The 19,311-nt window shown below is 36.2% G+C and overlaps 1 protein-coding gene across 4 annotated transcripts in view; it reads right to left on the reverse strand.

Annotated features, from left to right (window-relative positions):
* TASP1 (taspase 1) overlaps positions 1-19,311 on the reverse strand; it is a 253,042-nt gene that overhangs the window by 161,150 nt on the left and 72,581 nt on the right. The gene's annotated exons all lie outside the window — the stretch shown is intronic.

Here is a 19,311-nt window from a genome sequence, read left to right on the forward strand (position 1 = left end):
GCTCTCTGACTATGATACAATTAAGTTAGGAGTCAATAAAAGTAAACAAAATTTGGAAATTCAAAAAGAAAAAATATTTCAAAATAACTTATGAATCAAGCAAGAAATCTAAATAGAAATAAAAACACTTAATAATGAATAAAAAATATTACATTTCAAAACTTGTGGAATACAGCAAAAGTGGTACATAGAGAAAAACTTATACCCAAAATGTTGATATTAGAAAAGAACAAAACATGACCTAAGTGTCCAACTAAAGAAGTTTCAGAACAATATAAACACAAAGAGAAAGAAGAAAACAAAAATAAGATGAAAAATTAGTGAAAGAGAAATAAACATTAAATAAATAGATTGGAAAAAAAGGCAAAGTTGGTTCTATGAAAAAACTACTTGTTGAATGAATGAACTGAATAAAGTAAATCTGATAGGCAACAATTTTCTCTGTGTGTCACCTAAATCCCAGCAAAGGTCCAGCCCTCCTCCCTCTTCTCCGAAGAGAGCCCTGGCTTTCTAAAGTAATAGCAGATAGACATTCCTCCTCACTCACACTTTGTCCAATGTAAAAGTGGCTCCCCACACCCCTGTTCCCCATCCCATACCAAAACACTGTTTCTGCAAGTCCTGAGGCCTCAAATAACTCCAGAAAGGATTTCCTTAATCTCTTCCCAACCACACAGGAGGCCCTTGCACCTAAAGGCTCAACCTGAAACAGGTGGTTGTCCCCGCTCTGGGAAAACTCATCATATGCTTGGCTTGTCCTAGGATCTTTTGTGGCTTATCTTGCTCCCTGTCAACCTGTACATAGCAACTAACAAACTATCACGAATAGTTTTTAATTGACCCTCATTAATAAATCAAACTCCATGCCCTCTAAAATTGCATCTTGCTCAATACATATGCAAGATCCAAACTCAGCCTATCTAAAGCAATTTTCCTAATTACCTCACATATTTCTCTCTGATTATTTCATATTTAGATCATCCCTAAATGTAACAATTTTGCACATCACTTCTGAATAGGCTCTTTCCAAAAGTATGTCCCTAAACAACTACTGTGAAATCTCTGCCTGTTCCTCATAATAACCACACATAAGTCCAGACCCCCTTCTCAGGATACAGGAGTGATCTTTATTTCAGGAGGTTTTGCATGCCCTCTGGCCTATTGTTCAAAACAAACTTCTTAGACTCTTACCATCAAACATTAAGCCCTCACTTAATCTATAAAGAAATCAGATGTCTTGATATTGGTCCACACTCTTCCATTCAATGTTTTTCTTTTGGCAAAACTTTACTGCCCTCCCATTCTTTTGGGTCATCTGGCACCAGATCACACTCTTTCATTTTTGACTAACCAATTCACTTTCTCTAATTCCAAATCACTTTCTTAAAAGCTCTACATAAGTAACATATATACTATGCTTTAGCTTTAACTTTGCTTTTTCCACCGGAGACTACCCTAACCTCAGTCATCACGTCTGAGAAACATGTTCAAGGGAGGAGGGAATCAAGATGATTTGGCAGTTTCACTTCATACAGGCACATATATCACAGTACTTCAATGACAGAGATAACGCAACATGCTACCAGCATATTCACTAATAGGCTATGAACTTCATTACCTGGGCAGATTAAAAAACACCTAAATAAATGAACTAAGACCTTGCTAATTAAATAGACAGCAACAAAGTCTCTTTAATAAGAACAGGCAACCTTTTTCAATTTAGTTGTCCAATTTGGCTCTTTCCAGGAACACCTGGCCGTGGTCTGGACCTCTGGTCTTTCTTTCATTTCAGGGCATACATTTACCTTCTCTGGATAAAATTACACTTTTTCTTTTAAATACCAGAGCTCTACTGGCCTTTGAACTGAGTCTTAAAGCAGTGGGGAATAACAGATAAAGTACTAGAAGGTAACGTCGACAATCTGGAGTCTATTCCTAACAATGAAACACCATGCCCGGGACAACTGGGATGGGTCCTTTAACCTGGATTTAAACTTGACCCTCTCCATAGATTCAATATTTGACACTGACTTTAATAATACAGTAATAAGTTACTTTATTTGATATGAGATTTTTAAAGCAATATCTATTTGACTATACAATTATGAGTATACTCTCCAAAATATAAATTATTAAAAATCATAAATACACAACTACTAAAGATAAGCATATTAAAAAACAAAAGGGAAAGAAAAAATGCCCACATACTTTTTCCTTTTATGCCTCAATACCTTAAAATTTTATTAGAAAGTAAAGAGAAATCAAGGAATCACAAAGAGTAGGAAACAAGCTAAGTATATTCTAGGATATAAAATATAATCCAAATTAATTATGATTAGTACTATATCCCAGAAATCTTAAGTCCCATTCAAATTAACCTCAGAATGTTTTCAGACTCCCACCACTCAAAAGCCAGTGTTTAAAACAAACAATCACCCAGCTAGGCTTCATTCATACATATTTCAAAATATTCTCCTCATTGTTCCTAAATACAGTTAATGAAAATAAAAGTAGACAAATGTCCAGGGAGTACTCTGGCTGTGGACTTAATGCCTTCTATGGCCTTTTTGGGTTTTGCTAAATTTTGGGCACAGATGAATCTGATCAGTTGTCATGCCCACAACAGGTATTACAAACTGCCAAAACTAGAGTTTGCTTTCAACAGCAAAGTGTTATATATTAATATTATACATTCTGTTTTGCAAATACCTTAAAATGGAATGTGTATCACCAAGTGCTCCACCTTTCTAGATTGTCTCACACATGTAGACTACCTGACTGGCCCCCGGAAGCATCTGAGTTTGAAACCACCGTCCTACAGAAACTCTGTAGTATAACCAAGCTTCTGTACTTACAGGCTTCTAAATCTAAAGCTTTCTCTTTCTCTCCACCAAAATATCTAAGTCCTACCCCTTTATCCAACACCCAGCTTAAATTCCGCCTCTTCCATGAAGCCTACAGTGAAAAACTTTGTGAGTTTGTAGAGTGATTTCTCCATCCTACCAATTCCCATGGCCCTCATTGATTCCTCCACTCTTCTAGCACATGCTCCATGGTATGAGTTCCCTTTATGTTTAATTCCCCTGAACCAAATATAATGGTCAGTGCCTAGGTGTTATATCCTATTTACTCCCTAAAACCTACATAAAAGCCTGCGTATAAAGGGCACTCGATAAATGTTTGCTGGTGATAATCCTGAAGTCAAAGGGCAAATAGGAATTGGAAAGAAAAACTAAGGATCCCGTGAGGCCATGACCTCTGGTGGAAACTTAACATCTGTGTACTCAAGGTGACTTGCTGATGTGAGTTCCACATAACCTCTGGCTACACAAATCAAAAGAGCAATGAAAATGAAGCACTGCCTATCCCTTGAGCAAATGACCCAAAATGACCATCGAAGAGATGGTAATGCTTGCAAAAAGGGCGGGGTGGGTAATAATCACAAGTTTCATACAGTAAGCCTGAAAAGCAACCCCCATTTTTATTTTATCACGTGTCCCTGTCCCTTCTGGGAAAATCACACAACCCAAATAAACAGGTGCTAGCAAACGGGTAGAAATTCTTGTAGTGGTGAGGGTCCATTCTTTTTCCTAGAAAAAAAGGCATGATCTAGGATTATATTTGTAAAACAGACATTTTACCTGCATAGCAGGAAAGGAACTCGGTCAAGTTTTCTCTAGATGGGCACGCCCCCTTGTGGGCACTTCCTGACTCACCTCTATGAAATGGTGAGTTGAGATTGTGGGCTGTTTCTAAAATATCATTTCCCCACAATCATTTCCCTCACTTACTTATATAATATCTTCAGATCTCTAAAATACTGAGGAAGTACAGTTACATTATTAGTAATATTTCAGGTATCATCTCTTTTTTCATTACATCCCCAGAAACACGCTTACTGGTAAACAGCAAAGCACTGTTTTAAACTAATGTATGCTTGAAGCACTTAAATAATAGATTCAAACTTACCTTCAAAGACCACAAAATTTACAACTGAAGAAAATAACATTATAGGATTGTCTATCTCAAAATTAATATTAGAATCATCTTTTGTAGATGTTTAAGTTATTAATGTTAGCTGAGTAAAGACACTGTTCCTAGGCACTCTGATAAGGATAAAGAAACAAAATGCTCATGGTTCCATGAGCTTACACAATATTATAAAGTAGCCATATACACCAATCTTAAAATGGCAAACGTGTAGATAATTCAACAAGCATTTACTAAATACCCACTATATGCACTAAGTAGAAGAAAGAAATTTGTTCTGATCTGGGTGGCATTTGAGCTGGTTGTTGGATTAGAGCTGGACTTGGATTAGAATTTCCCTTAAGGTCAGGAACATGACAGGGATGCCCATTCTCACCACTTTTGTTCAATGTAATACCAGAAGTCCTAGCTTCTGAAGTCCTAGCCATCAGAAAACAAAAAGAAATAACAGGCATTCAAATTGGCAAAGAGGAGGTCAAACTCTCTCTCTATTCTCAGACGAATGACATGATACTTATGTGGAAAACCCAAAAGGCTCCATCCCCAAACTACTAGAACTCATACAGCAATTCAGCAACATGGCAGGATACAAAATCAATTCACACAAATCAGTTGCATTTCTATCCAATAACAATGTGACTGAAGAAAGAGAAATTAAGGAATCGATCCCATTTACAACAGCACCAAAAACTATAAGATATCTAGGAATAAACCTAACCCAAAGTAAAGGATCTACAGTCTAGAAACACAGAGCACTTATAAAAGAAATTGAGGAAGACACAAAGAGATGGGAAAACATTCCATGCTCATGGATTGGAAGAATAAATATAGTGAAAATGTCCATGCTGCTGCCCAAAGCAATCTACACTTTCAGTGCAATCCCTATCAAAATACCATCGACATTATTCACAAAGATGGAACAAACAGTCCTAAAATTTGCATGGAACCAGAAATTTTGCCAGAGGATGGTTGAAAAAGAAAACCAAAGCTGGGGGTATCACAATGTCTGACTTCAAGCTATAATACAAAGCTACAATAATCAAATCAGCATAGTATTGGCACAAAAACAGACACATAGATCAATGGAACAGAACAGAGACCCCAGAAATGGTCAACTAATCTTTGACAAATTAGGAAAGAATATCCAATGGAAAAAAGACAGTCTCTTCAATAAATAGTGCTGGGGAAATTGGACAGCCACATGCAGAAGAATGAAATTGGACCATTCCTTTACACAATACACAAAGATAAACTCAAAATGGATGAAAGACCTAAATGTGAGACAGGAATCCATCAAAATCCTAGAAGAGAACATTAACATTGGCCACAATGACCTCTTTCAAGACATGTCTATAAAGGCAAGGGAAATAAAAGCAAATATGAACTTTTAGGACTTCATCAAGATAAAAAGCTTTTGCACAGCAAAGGAAAGAGTCAACAAAACTAAGAAGCAACCCACAGAATGGGAGAAGATATCTGCAGATGACATTATGGATAAAAGGCTGGTATCCAAGATCTATAAAGACCTTCTCAAACTCAACATCCAAAAAACTAATAATCCAGTCTAGAAATGGGCAGAAGACATGAACAGACACTTCTCCAAACAAGACATACAAATAGCTAACAGACACATGAAAAAAACATTCAACATCACTTGGCACAGGGAAATACAAATCAAAACCACAATGAGATACCAACTTACACCAGTTAGAATGGCAAAAATTAATAAGACAGGAAACAATACGTGCTGGCAAGGATGTGGAGGAAGGGAAACCCTCCTACAGTGTTGGGAATATAAGCTGGTATAGCCATTCTGGAAAACAGTATGGAGGTCCCTCAAAACATTAAAAATAGAGCTACCCTACAACCCAGCAATTGCAGTACTAGGTATTTACCCCAAATATACAGATGTAGTGAAAAGAAGGGGCACACGCACTCCAATGTTCATAGCAGCAATGTCCACAATAGCCAAACCATGGAAGGAGCCCAGATGTCCTTCAACAGATGAATGGATAAAGAACAAGATGTGGTTCATATATACAATGGAATATTTCTCGGCCATCAGAAAGAATGAATACCCACAATTTGCATCAACATGGATGGAAATGGAGGGGATTATGCTAAGTGAATTAAGTCAAACAGATAAAATTATCATGGTTTCACTCACATGTGGAACATAAGGAATAACACGGAGGACAACAGGGGAAAGGAGGGAAAACTGAAGGGGAAGAAATCAGAGAGGGAGACAAACCATGAGAGACTCTGGACTCCAGGAAACAAACTGAGGGTTAGAGAAGGGAGGGGCATACGGGAATGGAGTAACCAGGTGATGGGTATTAAGGAGGGCACATGTGGTGATGAGCACTGGGTGTTATACTCAATTAATGAATCGTTGAACACTACATCAAAAACTAATGATGTACTATATGCTGGCTAATTGAACTTAATAATAAAAAATAAGAATAATTAAAATTCATTGTAAACCTACAAAAAAAAAAAAAGAATTTCAGCAGGCAGAGAAGTGGCTGGCATTCCATTATTATTATTACATGAAGGAAAAGAGACATAAGCAAAAACATGGAAGTGAGAACTTTCAGTAAATTCATGAAAAATCATATGTATTTGGCAAAAGAAAAAGAAAATTCCCAAAGGAAAATAATAAAAAAGTAGACTGGGTCCAAGTTTCAAGAGGATTTGTAAAATCAGGCTAATAACTACAATAACTTACAAATAGTAAAAACTCTATTGAAGTTTCTCCCAGAACAATAAGACCAGTACAAGTATTTTTAAGAAAATGTATCCTGGGATAAGATACACAGGTTTAAGGAGGAAGTGAGTAAGGCTAGAAGCAGGGAAGCCAGTTATGCAGATACTGCAACTGTCCAGCAATCAAGGATGAAATTTTACAGACTTGATGGTGGTAATAATACCAAAAACCAAAAAACAGCAAAAAAAAAACCAAAAACAAAAAAAATGTATTTATTAAACAAATATTTTTGAGCACTTATATGCCAAACTGAGAAACGATGGTCGTTAAAAGAGATGCCTGAGGGGGGCACCTGGGTGGCTCAGTGGTTAAGCCTCTGCCTTTGGCTCAGGTCATGATCTCAGGGTCCTGGGATCAAGTCCCACATCGGGCTCTCTGCTCTGCGGGGAGCCTGCTTCCTCCTCTCTCTCTCTCTCTGCTTGCCTCTCCGCCCACTTGTGATCTCTCTGTCAAATAAATAAAATCTTAAAAAAAAAAAAAAAAAAGAGATGCCTGAGGACAGTAACAGTGATCTGGAGACAAACTCTGAACCACAGAGAAGGGAGTAAGGCGCTCTACTCCACCTGGAGGAAAGCTAAATGAGTGACAGTGCACATGAAGTTATTAACTACACACAACTATGTAATTCCTAACTCACATAATGTCCCAAGTTCACTTAAACAATGATTACCAAGGCACGTGTTTTACTAGGCCCACTCTGACATAATTATGCAGAACAAAGCAATAACTCTCTAATGCTGGCCCAATAACTTATCCATCCCCACAAATTCTGATTCAGTATATTAAGAGTAGAGCCTAAGAATGTTGTAAAATTCCCCAGATGAATCTAATGGTCTGCCAGGTTTAGGATACACTAGAGAAAAGAATCTTTTAATGAGAGGATCCCGTAAAGGGGTTGGACAAACTCCACATTGCTACTGAAAATAGATCAGAGAATAATCAAGCTGGAAAGAACAATGGTAATCACCTGGTCCAGCATGCTGACTTCACTACTGAGAAAACTAAAGTCTACAAAGGGTCCATGTTTGCCCAAGGTCTCTGGACTGGTCAATGGCAGACTTAGACTAGAACTCATGGTCCACTACGCCCCATCTCTTAGCCTGCCCCTGTCCCTCAATTCCTCAAGTAATCCCAGCCTCATCTCTTGAATTCTAAATGGTTCCTGGCATCTATCTATTTATCAAAATCTTTGAGGCTGATTAGAGAAAAGGTAGCCCAATCAAGACTTTAAAACTCAAAGATAGTTCTCCTTCAATCTAATTAAGCACCAGTTCTTTCATCTGACCCTAAAACACCCCTGTTATTACTCTGTGTGTGTGCACACATGTATACACACACTTATCTTTTCACATATTGGTTTATTCTGCTGGTCTTATTAGCTGTACATATGTCAACATCACTACATCTATAATGCGACAATGCAGGTCCTTAGTACCTGGTGATTATCAAATGAGGATATATTTAAAAGATTTGACTTAGATTCTGATGCTCTTAACACCATGGTCTGAGTCAGTTCCTAGCTTCTTCTACCTGTAGCACCAATAAAATTCCATCCACTGGAGGTCTTTCCTTTTAGGAAAGCTACAATATGGTGGCTTCTACATTATACACAAGATCACTTGGGACTATTCCAGCAATAACAAAGAAATGTTCTTGTTTTTTCTCCACTAATTCTGTTACACTAAAATTAAAACGAGACTCCACAGAACTACTGAATTGAGGGAGAATTTATAAGGCTGACAACATCTGATGCCAACTTACAAGTCCCCTAAAAAACCACTGGTTACTTTCATTACGAAGTAAAAGCAGCAGTTAAGATTTGTCAACAATGACTTCTTGCTTCAATCTTATCTTGCTTACAACTTAACACTCAGTGTAGATTTAAGGCATAATCTGGCATGGGTTCAAGGAAGACTTAGGAAGAAACCCAACCCACCAGCTACTGAATCTTTATATGAGAACTGAGAAGCTTTTCCTGACACAGGAAAAAAGATAACTGTAATTATTCAGCTACCAAGGGTTGGAAGTTCTGAATTTAAATAATTGATGAATTGACACAAAGCACAAGAAACCACAGACATTTAAAGAATTCCTACCAAGTTATACTGCAAAGGAATGATGATCACCAGGCTCCATAACCTACATAATTGTATGAGGTAGTGGTAATTAATTAAATGTAATATATTTTTTAGAGGGAAGGGAGAGGGGCACAGAGGGAGGGAGAGAGAAAGAATCTTAAGCAGGCTTCATGCCCAGTGCAGAGCCATCATGGGGCTCAATCTTATAACCCTGAGATCATGACCTGAGCTGAAATCAAAGGCCAGATGTTTAAATAAATGAGCCATCCATGTGCCCCAAATGTAATATGTTTAATAAAGTTATTGATGTATCTGATTTATATATAAGTTCTACAGGCTTATTCAGTAATCAAGATAGGTAATACATATGTAATTTTAATACATTACTTACAACTCAAAGTAATCACTTAACAGAATGAATTTTCAGTTTTATGAAAAGCTTAAATATATAAACTAGTTATTCCTGTAAAGAGAATTCAAAGAAGTTTCTTCTGTTTACTCATATCTATGCATTAACCATGTTCTTAAGAAATACAACAAAACTCCAGATCAAGTAAATTTCTATAAAAGACTAATTACTCCTTTCCCTGTACACATTATAGACAGACATGTACACAAGTACAAATAGAACAATCTGAAGAAAACATGTTTTTTATGCATTTATTTTCTTTGATCTTAACCTACCTCTCACCCAAAAAATACAGTGATTTAGTATGATACAGTTAAGCGTTTACATAATAATTTCAAGATGGTGGATAAAAGAGAAAAATGTTACCCACAATATACTTCAAAAGAATAGAATATATTTATATGAAGCGCACAAAGCAAGGCCCAACATTTCCTTTCTGAAACATGTGGCCAATTTGATGTCCCTATGTGGTGACTAAAGAACACAAAATTAAAAGTTGTAGCATCTCTTTAGAGTGGTTTTGAACACACAACATTGTATAAAGCATTGCAAAATTTTCTCAACTTGTTCATTAGAAATTGAAGAATGAAAGATATTCACAAAATGGAAAAAGGCCTAATTATCTTTCATTCCACTATCCCATGCAAGTACTGCTTTACCAAAAAAAACAATGAAATTAATTGAAAAGTTAAATTACTTTAAAAAGTGGCAGGAGGAGGCAAAGAATTCTATGTACATTTAATTGTAAAATCTGTTATTAAAGAAAAAGGGTGACTATTTCAACAATATGCTTGTGGAAAATGAAGGCGGGGGAAAAAAGGCTTGAAACATCAAATACATTGAGATCAAACAATACTCCCAACTTCTTTTAATATGCTAAGAATAAGAGAGTCCCTTGTGGTAATATCCAGGGCTAACTGAAACTGATATTTATGAAATCTAGATTATGGTATACATTGAGTCAGTTTGCTTTCCCAATGTGCGTATCTCCTCTTTGTAGCAACTCAGTCCTGTGCCATGGTCAAGAACAGCAATTGGCCAATGAATCAACCACTTCATTCCAAAAGAAAGGTTTCGTTTCTTAAATATGATAAAGATTAATACTAACACAACTGCCTTTTTCTTTTTGTATCAAAACAAAGCAAAAAATAAATTTAAAATATGTCATCACTTCATCACATATACTATAAGAATTACTGATATGTATTCTAACAATGAGAGTTCACGACCCAGATACTACTGAAGGAATTAGAAAGAACAGAAAAACGTGCTAAAAGGTACCACGCATATGTGATCAGCAAAATTCATACTAAAGGACCCTCCACAGGACAAATAGTTCAGGTGTTCTTACAGAAACACAGTCTTCACTTTGCCTACTTCCAATATTTACCAATTTCAGTTACCACAGTTTAAACAGAAACAAGTCACTCAACAACATGGTTGAAATTTCAGTTACCATTGTATATTAACTATGAATAAGTTGCATGAAGTACAGATTTCATTGCTAGCTCTTCAGTTCACAGATCACTATGTAAACACCAGAGGCTCATCGTGATCAGTAACCAGTTATGTCACTTCTTCAAAGTCTGTCATGATGGGTCACCCTGCACAGACAGCACACTGTACAGCTGTGCTGCCTTCTTATCTCCTAGCGATAAATCCATGACATTTTACCAAAAAAATGATCACCAAAAGAGGGAACTGGCCAAAAAAGATGAAAGCGAAGCAAAGAAACAAAAAGTGATAATGTTGGAAGCAAAATTCTAATAAAAAATAAATGAGGTTAAAAAGAAACAGCTGACACTGGGAATGTTTGACACGGACACCACTCAAGATACTTAAGATCTGCAATCAGAGGAAATTAGTGAAGACAAATTTATTAACATAAATAAGGAATGTGGCCATGATAAAAAGGACAAAGATGTCCCAGAGGAAGTGACGTTGACAAAAAAACCTGACATTAAAGTGACTTTAAGAGAAAGACAAATACATATGATTTCAATTCTGTGTGGAATATAAAAAAGAAAACAAGTGAATAACAACAACAAAACAAAAACAGACTCATAAATACAGAGAACAAAATGGTGGTTGCCAAATGGAAGGAGGGTGGGAGGTGCACAAAATAGGTGAAAAAGAGTAAGAGGTACAAACTTCTAGTTATAAAATAAGTAAGTCATGGAAATGGAAAGTACCACATGGGAAACATAATCAACAATATTATAATAATGTTGTATGATGACAGTTGGTGACTATACTTATCATGGTGAACATTAAGTAATCCACAGTTTGCACAACATAGTTGTACAACCTGAAACTAATGTAATATTGTATACCAGCTAAACCTCAATCAATAAAGAAATAAACTGCACTCAAAGGAGAAAGGAGGAAGGCAGGGAGGCAGAAAGGAAAAAAGAAAAAGAAAAAGAAAAAAAAAGACCTCTGGGAGATATTTTGCAACATGGAAAGAGCAAAGGAAAAAATGTTGAAAGCTGATCCAAAACTAAAAAGGAGTTTGACAATTTACCTTGACATAAAAAGATGCTCACTCTATATCATAAGTTACATAACAAGAAAGCAAGTGGTGTTCAAACTACCCTTGATAAGTTCTTTTTAACACAAATAAAAAACACTTTAATTCTTACTGCCACTAATGTTTCAAATTAGTATACTAAATAAATATTAGTTTTACTTACTTTTAATCATTGCTCTATACATTTATAATCAACAGTAAAAGAGTTTTTAATGTTCTGGCAAAAGTGTTTAAAGGTCATGAAACAAGTGTAATTTTTTGTCATTAAGACCCCTTTGCACATTTCCAGCTAGCACATTTTTATGGTCCAGCACTATCATGCAAAGTATGGACTGTCTATATGCCATAAGGGAAAGAAGTGGTAAAAGAAAAGTCCAGAAGAGTTGGGTGTACCCAGAGAGGGGAGTGGAACAAAGTAAACAATAACTATTTTTGTATTATATATATAGCACTACAGTTAAATAGTAAATGTTTCCTTCTCCAGTATGTCTTCCCTCTAAGTCATGAAAAATAAACAAGGCTGAAACAGAGATGCCACTTACCAAGAAAAGGCAATTACTAGGTTTTAATATTATATATTAATATATATATTAATAATTATATATTAATATATAATATTATATATTAAAATCTATATATCCTGAAAAGTCACAACAAAATTATTTTTATTTGATTTATGTCAGGTTAGTTTCTTCCACCAGTATCAGTTTATAGTAATAAAGGATATGTTAATTCTGGGGAAGGAACTAATAAAAACTTTCTCCCCTTACACTATATGCTACAAATTGCCTACCTAACAGCCACACTCCTCCCCCTCCTTTGACAACAAAACCACTATTTTGTTTGGGAAGACAAAGTGTCCAGCAGCAAGCCATGAGCTATATAAGACAGTCATTAGGATAACCCACTCAACTTTCTAAGCTCTCTTACAGCCAAGAATAGCCAAGTGACTGAATTGTGCCTCTTCTCCACTATTTCCCAAAAAATAACTAAGGGGAAGTCTATAGGGAGACTCTGGAAAACTTTTGCATCCCAGATTTTAAAAGTAACAGATACATCTGGCAATAGACTCCCTACCCCCATCATCTCCCTTCTTCTCACCTTGAATGCAGATGTGACATCTAAAATTGTAGGAGCCATATTACATCCATAAGGCAAAAGGCATGAGAGAAAGGCCCAAGAGAATCCCAGATATGTTGGCTAAGCACCATTGGAAACCTAAGCTAACGCCAGCAACCAACCACCTCCAAACTTTTTATTATATGGCAACAGGCCAGGGAGAAGGAAGACAAATATGCATAGCCTAACCACAATCAGGTTTTCTATTGTTTGCCGCCAAAAACATTCCAAGGATTAACTATTCTTATTTTAAACTAAGTCAAATGTAAATGTAAATGATCAAAGACTGAGGAAAATAAAAACACTACAGTTTAGTGAGATAGCAAGCTATTAAATATTTCTCTTGCTTTAATTTTTATTTCTACTAGTATTGTGGCAATATTAGTAAGATCAATTACTTTTTTATAGAAAAACAAGAAATATCAATGCAACAAAAATTTCCAATTGATTTATTTTCAGGATTAAAAATATTGACTTACTCTACCATATACTCTTCAAGACAATGTTTATCTCCTTCAACAGTAACAAAAATTGTCAACATTAGGAAAGTTACCAAACACTATTCTTTTTGCTATATTTATATAACCAACTCACAGGTTATATTATATAGCTCCAAAAAACAGTAGTCCTGAGCCTCAGTCAATGCTGGCTAACCACAACTATGCTGAAGCTACACACACAGGATAAGGAGAAAAAAACCAAATACAGGTTATTTAGAAAGTATCTATCTGTCCTTCCCTGTCGTATCTCTAAAAAAATTACTATGCTTCCTCTTAAAAATTAAAACTTTCTGCCTCACTGGCTCATCATCCGGTGGTCTTTTCTTTCTGTGGGCATGTTTTATTACCTTTACTATTGAAATAAGGCCTACCAAGGTTATGCAACAAACATCTATAAGACAAAGCCTCTGGCCAGCATCTTCCTTTAATGGCAGGGCCTTAGGTCCCAGTCATTTTTGTAGGCCAGTGTCAAAAACACAGAGCTTTGCTTTAAAGCTCATATACTCTGAATATTAAAAATATTTCCCTGTCAGAAAGGGGAACCCTCCTACGCTATTGGTGGGAATGCAAGCTGGTACAGCCACTCTGGAAAACAGTATAGAAGTTCCTAAAAAAGTTGAAAATAGAGCTACCCTACAACCCAGCAATTGCACTGCTGGATATTTACCCCGAAGATAAAGATGTAATGATCTGAAGGGGCACCTGCACCTCAATGTTTATAACAATGTCCACAATAGCCAAACTATGGAAAGAGCCAGATGTCCATCAACAGATGAATGGATAAAGAAGATGTGGTACATACATACAAGGGAATATTACTCAGCCATCAAAAAAAGGAAATCTTGCCATTTGCAATGATGTGGATATAACAAGAGGATATCATGCTAAGCAAAATAACTCAATCAAACAAAAACAATTCTCATATAACCTCACCAATACATGGAATTTCAGAAACAAGGCAGAAGATCATAGGTGGAAAGAGCGAAAAATGAAACAAGATGAAATAAGAGAAACAAACCATAACTCTTAATCTCAGGAAATAAGCTGAGGGTTGCTGGAGTGGAGGGGAGTGAGAGGGATGGGGTAGCTGGGTGATGGACATTGAGAAGGGTATGTGTTGTGGTGAGTACTGTGTATTATATAAGATTAATGAATCACAGACCTGTACCCCTGAAACAAATAATACATTATATGTTAATAATAGTAAAAAATAATTTTCCTGTCATTTAAGATATCTAAAATATTCCACCTAAGGTAATTAATTTGGGCAGCAGTTTTCTTTCCCTTCCTCCCCTCCTTTTTCTTTTTCTTGGCTAAGTGAATTTAAGGATACAGGTCACAATGGCAAAGACTATTGTGTCTACATCAATTATAGCCACAAACAACTTGAAAATCTACTATCACTTTTGTTCCCCATAACAGCCCTGCTATGGGAGAATATCACAATTTTCTTAAAGATAAGAAAAGTGAGCCTTTGGACACATGGGTGGCTCAATTGGTTAAGCATCTGTCCCCGTTTGGCTCAAGTCATGATCCCAGAGTCCCAGGATCGAATCCCGCATCTTGCAGCCCACTGAGCAGGAGGCTCGCTTCTCCCTCTGACCCTCCTCCTTCCATACTTTATCTCTCTCACTCTCTCTCTCAAATAAATAAATAAAATTTAGGAAGGAAGGGAGGAAGGGAGGGAGGAAAAGAAAGGAAGAAGAAAGAAAAGAAAAGAAAAAAGAAAACTGAGCTTTTTTATGATAAATGACTTACTGAATTATGGACCATAACTGACAATGGTAGTCTCTTGACCTCAGATCTCTCTCTCTCTCTTACTACTCCATGGCAAAACTTCTCAAAAGAATCATCTGCACCCTTGTTCTCCCTGATTAACCTGTGCCACACTGGTCCATAATCCACTGTGTCACAGAAACTATCCTTATCTAGGCCCACAGTCTTCAGTTGCTAAATCCAAAGGTCAGTCCTCTGCCCTCTTAGCAGTGCTCCATACAGATGATGACTGACTTTGAACTACTCCTCTATGGCTTTCTAGACACTCTTCTGGTGATACATCTGTCTCACTCACTGCATCTTCTTTCTCCTTTGCTGGGTTTTCCTCTTCCCAACTTGTACATGTTTAACTGGCTCAGGGTTCAATTTTCAGACCCCTATCTTCTCTCACTACTAAGTGAGCTCATCTAGCCACATGTATGCATATACCTTTTGATGCCAATAATTCCCAAGTGGAAATTTCCTTTCTTATCTGTCCATAAGCTTCAGATATATGTAACCCAAATCCACAGTTAATCTTTCCTCCTGCTGTATCAAGCTTTTTATTGAAAAAATCCTCCATAAAAAAGAAAAAGAAAAAGAAAAAAAGGAAGGAAGAAAAAAAGAAAAATCCTCCTAACCAGTATGGTAAGTGGTTGGTTAAAATTTTTCAAAAGTTGAATATTCTCTGGGTAAAGTGGAGAATCATTTAAAAACAAAGTACACATAACTTAAACATTTTCTTCTTATTTAAAACACAAAGGTTCATTCATTAGCCAATCTTTTTATATAAGACCAAAGCCTTTTCTTTGAATGTAGGCCCACAACTAAATGTTCCATATCATCTTTCCTATATAAACTATAATACACTGAACTGTCCTAGGATTTCAAGTTTCATTTTATCTAAAATAGAACAAGAATATAAAGATACTAACAACACACCCAGAATGCTTTTAGATTTTTATGATTTTTCTCTTTTATGGCTGGCATGTCTATACTTAATTCTATGGCAATTTTTTATGAACCAACTTTATTTTCTCAAGTTAGCTCTCAAACAAACAACAATCTTACCTTACCAACCCACAACTCTCTTTTTTAAACTCAGTATTCATCAGTTTACATGACACTTAATGAATTATATAATTACAGTAATAATAGCAAACATAACAGGGTTCTTGGTGGCATATAATTCAACTGAAAGGAGCAGAGGAACATGGTACACTAAATGATGTTCTATTAGCTTCAGAGTGTTTAGGGTGCTGTTGGCATCAGGTAATATGTCTTATGGTGAAAATGGAAAGTATTGGTTAATCTGAGTCCATTAAGGGGAAATGAGCCAAATTTCCACTTCTTACATCTGTCACCATGAAGCCATGCCTCCTCCAGGCCTCCTTACCTCAGTAAATGGCAATACTCAGTCACTGAAGCTAAAACCTTTCATTCTCTCTCTTCCTTACCAGTATCTGAGACAGCAAAAATGCCTATCTTTCTAGGAACTCTCAAAAGATATCCCTGATACAGTTACTTCTCTCCAATGTCATCCCTATCAGTCCCTGTTGTCAACATCTCCCAACTGTAATAACTTCCTAACCAGTCTCCTCACTTCTACTCTTGCCCCACCCTCCATCCACATGACACAAAACAGCCCAAGAGAATGCTGTAAAGTGTGAGTAAGATGGCATCACTTCTCTACTTTCAACTCTTCCATGGCTACTCATTATTCATGAAATAAAACAGAAACTCCCTGCCATAATCTACCAGATCCTAATGGAGCCAGCACCCAGCTACGTCTCCAGCTCCATTTCATACCACTCTCCCCTTGCACTCTGCTTTAGGCACACTGACGTGCTTCTACATTCCCTCCATATGCCAGCTCCCCACCAGGACCATTGCATATGCAGTTCATTATGCCTGGAATGAGTTCTATGACTCTTCATAAAATTCACATCTTATTTTTCAATGATTATGTCCTCAGACCTATCATGATGACTCCAGCTAAAGAAGTCTTCCTTTGAGGCTCTTTTGTGACTCTCACATCCAAGTTACTCTGCATCATATCATCTTAAGGGCAGTGTTTTCCTTCCTAACAGTTACCAAACATTGTAAATAGCTTACTTAATTATATACTTCTATGTTTCTGTTTCTATCCACTAAAATGTAAAGTTTCATTATTGCATGAATTTCTTCCACCTTGTTCACTGTTGCTTTTCTTACTACCCAGCTCTGTAACAAGAGTAACTGCTTAATAAATATTTTCTGAAGAAAAAAAATTAATCTTCTGAATAAGACCAGCTAAATATATTCTCTATGAGATCAACTGCATAAAAATCCTAAACTCATGTCCAAAAAAAAAAAAAAAATCCTAAACTCATATATAAGAACGTTCAGAGTAGGGGCGCCTGGGTGGCTCAGTGGGTTAAGCGTCTGCCTTCAGTTCAGGTCATGATCCCAGGATCCTGGGATGGAGCCCCATGCTGGGCTCCTTGCTCAGTGGGAGCCTACTTCTCCCTCTCCCTCTGACTCTGCCTACCGCTTCCCCTGCCTGCACTCTTTCTGTGTGTCAAATAAATAAATTTTAAAAATTGTAAAAAAAAAAAAAAAAGAATGTTCGGAACAGCTTTATTCACAATAGTTAAAATCTGGAAAGAAACCAAATGTCTATCAATAGGAGAAGAGAAAAACAAATTACAGTATATTCATAGTAGGAAATATTAATCACTCTATACATTAAAAAAGAATGAGCCAATGATAAGTGTCTCAAAGGTACTTTGCAAAATCAACCAAAAAGAAAAGAGTACCTTTTGTATGTTTCAACTATATAAAGTTTAAAAACAATACAAAACATCTATGGTGAGAAAAATCAGAGTAGCAGTTACCAGTGGAAGGTAAAGACTGGTTGGAAGGAAGCACAAAAAGAACTGGAAATGTTCTACATCTTGACAGGTATGTGAGTTGCATGGGTATACACATTTATAAAAATGACTAAATTACTCACTGCATGCAAATTTTATCACAGTTTTTTAAAAGGTCAAAAGTCTTAAATTTGCTCACTCAGATATCACATGGGGTATAGAAACCCAAGAAATGGAACCACACTACTATCCACTTTCACCAAGACCTACTTACTAATTTGTTCATTCACATCCTAAATTCCTACTCCTTTCTGGCAGAAAATGAAAAGATTTAGACCAAAAAAATTTGATTAATTGTTCCTTATAGCAACATGCTGGGAAAATATATATCACTATGAAAGATAACTTATTATGCATTTATATAGAGTAAATACAACTATGACAGAAAGTGTAAACAGTATATAAGCAATCACAAAAGGAATAACCAATAAAGAACATTAATGAGATGTCAAAGTTCATCAAATGCCTGTAATATGAGACACCCATCACGAATTGGGTGCTAACAAACCCCCAAGCCATAGGCTAAGCAAGAATGTTGTGGTTTTCAACTTCTCTCTAGCCCTCAAAACACCTAAGATATGCAACACATGGACTCATGACAGCACAGTGATGTGCAAAATGCAAACAAAGAATATAAAAGACTAAGAAACAGAGACATGTAATTAGAATGTAAAAACAAATCTACATGAATTCAATATACACATTTCCTTACAAACACACGCTACCCTCTAAACAGCCATGTTAAGAATCACTATCCAGAGCTACAAGAACCAAAACAGTAGTCATGGGCCACATGTACCTACTGAGCACTTAAAATGTGGCAAGAGCATATGAGAAACTGAATTTTTAATTTCATTAAATGTTAACTAATTTCAATTTTAAAACATATTCAATTATTAGAAAGTTTTCAGTATGTTCAGAATAACCTGTTATGTAAACCTACTTTTTCAACTGTTAATTTTGTTAAATTTAAGTATAAACCAAATATTTCCAATGAAAACTTAGTGCCATAATTGAGATGTTAAATATAAAATATACATCAGTTTTGAAGACTTAATTAAAAAATGAAAAAGAAAGGGGAACCCTCCTACACTGTTGGTGGGAATGCAAGCTGGTGCAACCACTCTGGAAAACAGCATGGAGGTTCCTCAAAAAGTTGAAAATAGAGCTACGTTATGACCCAGCAATTGCACTACTGGGTATTTACCCTAAAGATACAAACGCAGTGATCCGAAGGGGCACGTGCACCCA

The sequence above is a fragment of the Lontra canadensis genome, unplaced genomic scaffold (genome assembly GCF_010015895.1).
Source record: "Lontra canadensis isolate GAN:19392208 unplaced genomic scaffold, GSC_riverotter_1.0 scaffold16, whole genome shotgun sequence".
Classification (NCBI taxonomy): Eukaryota; Metazoa; Chordata; class Mammalia; order Carnivora; family Mustelidae; genus Lontra; species Lontra canadensis.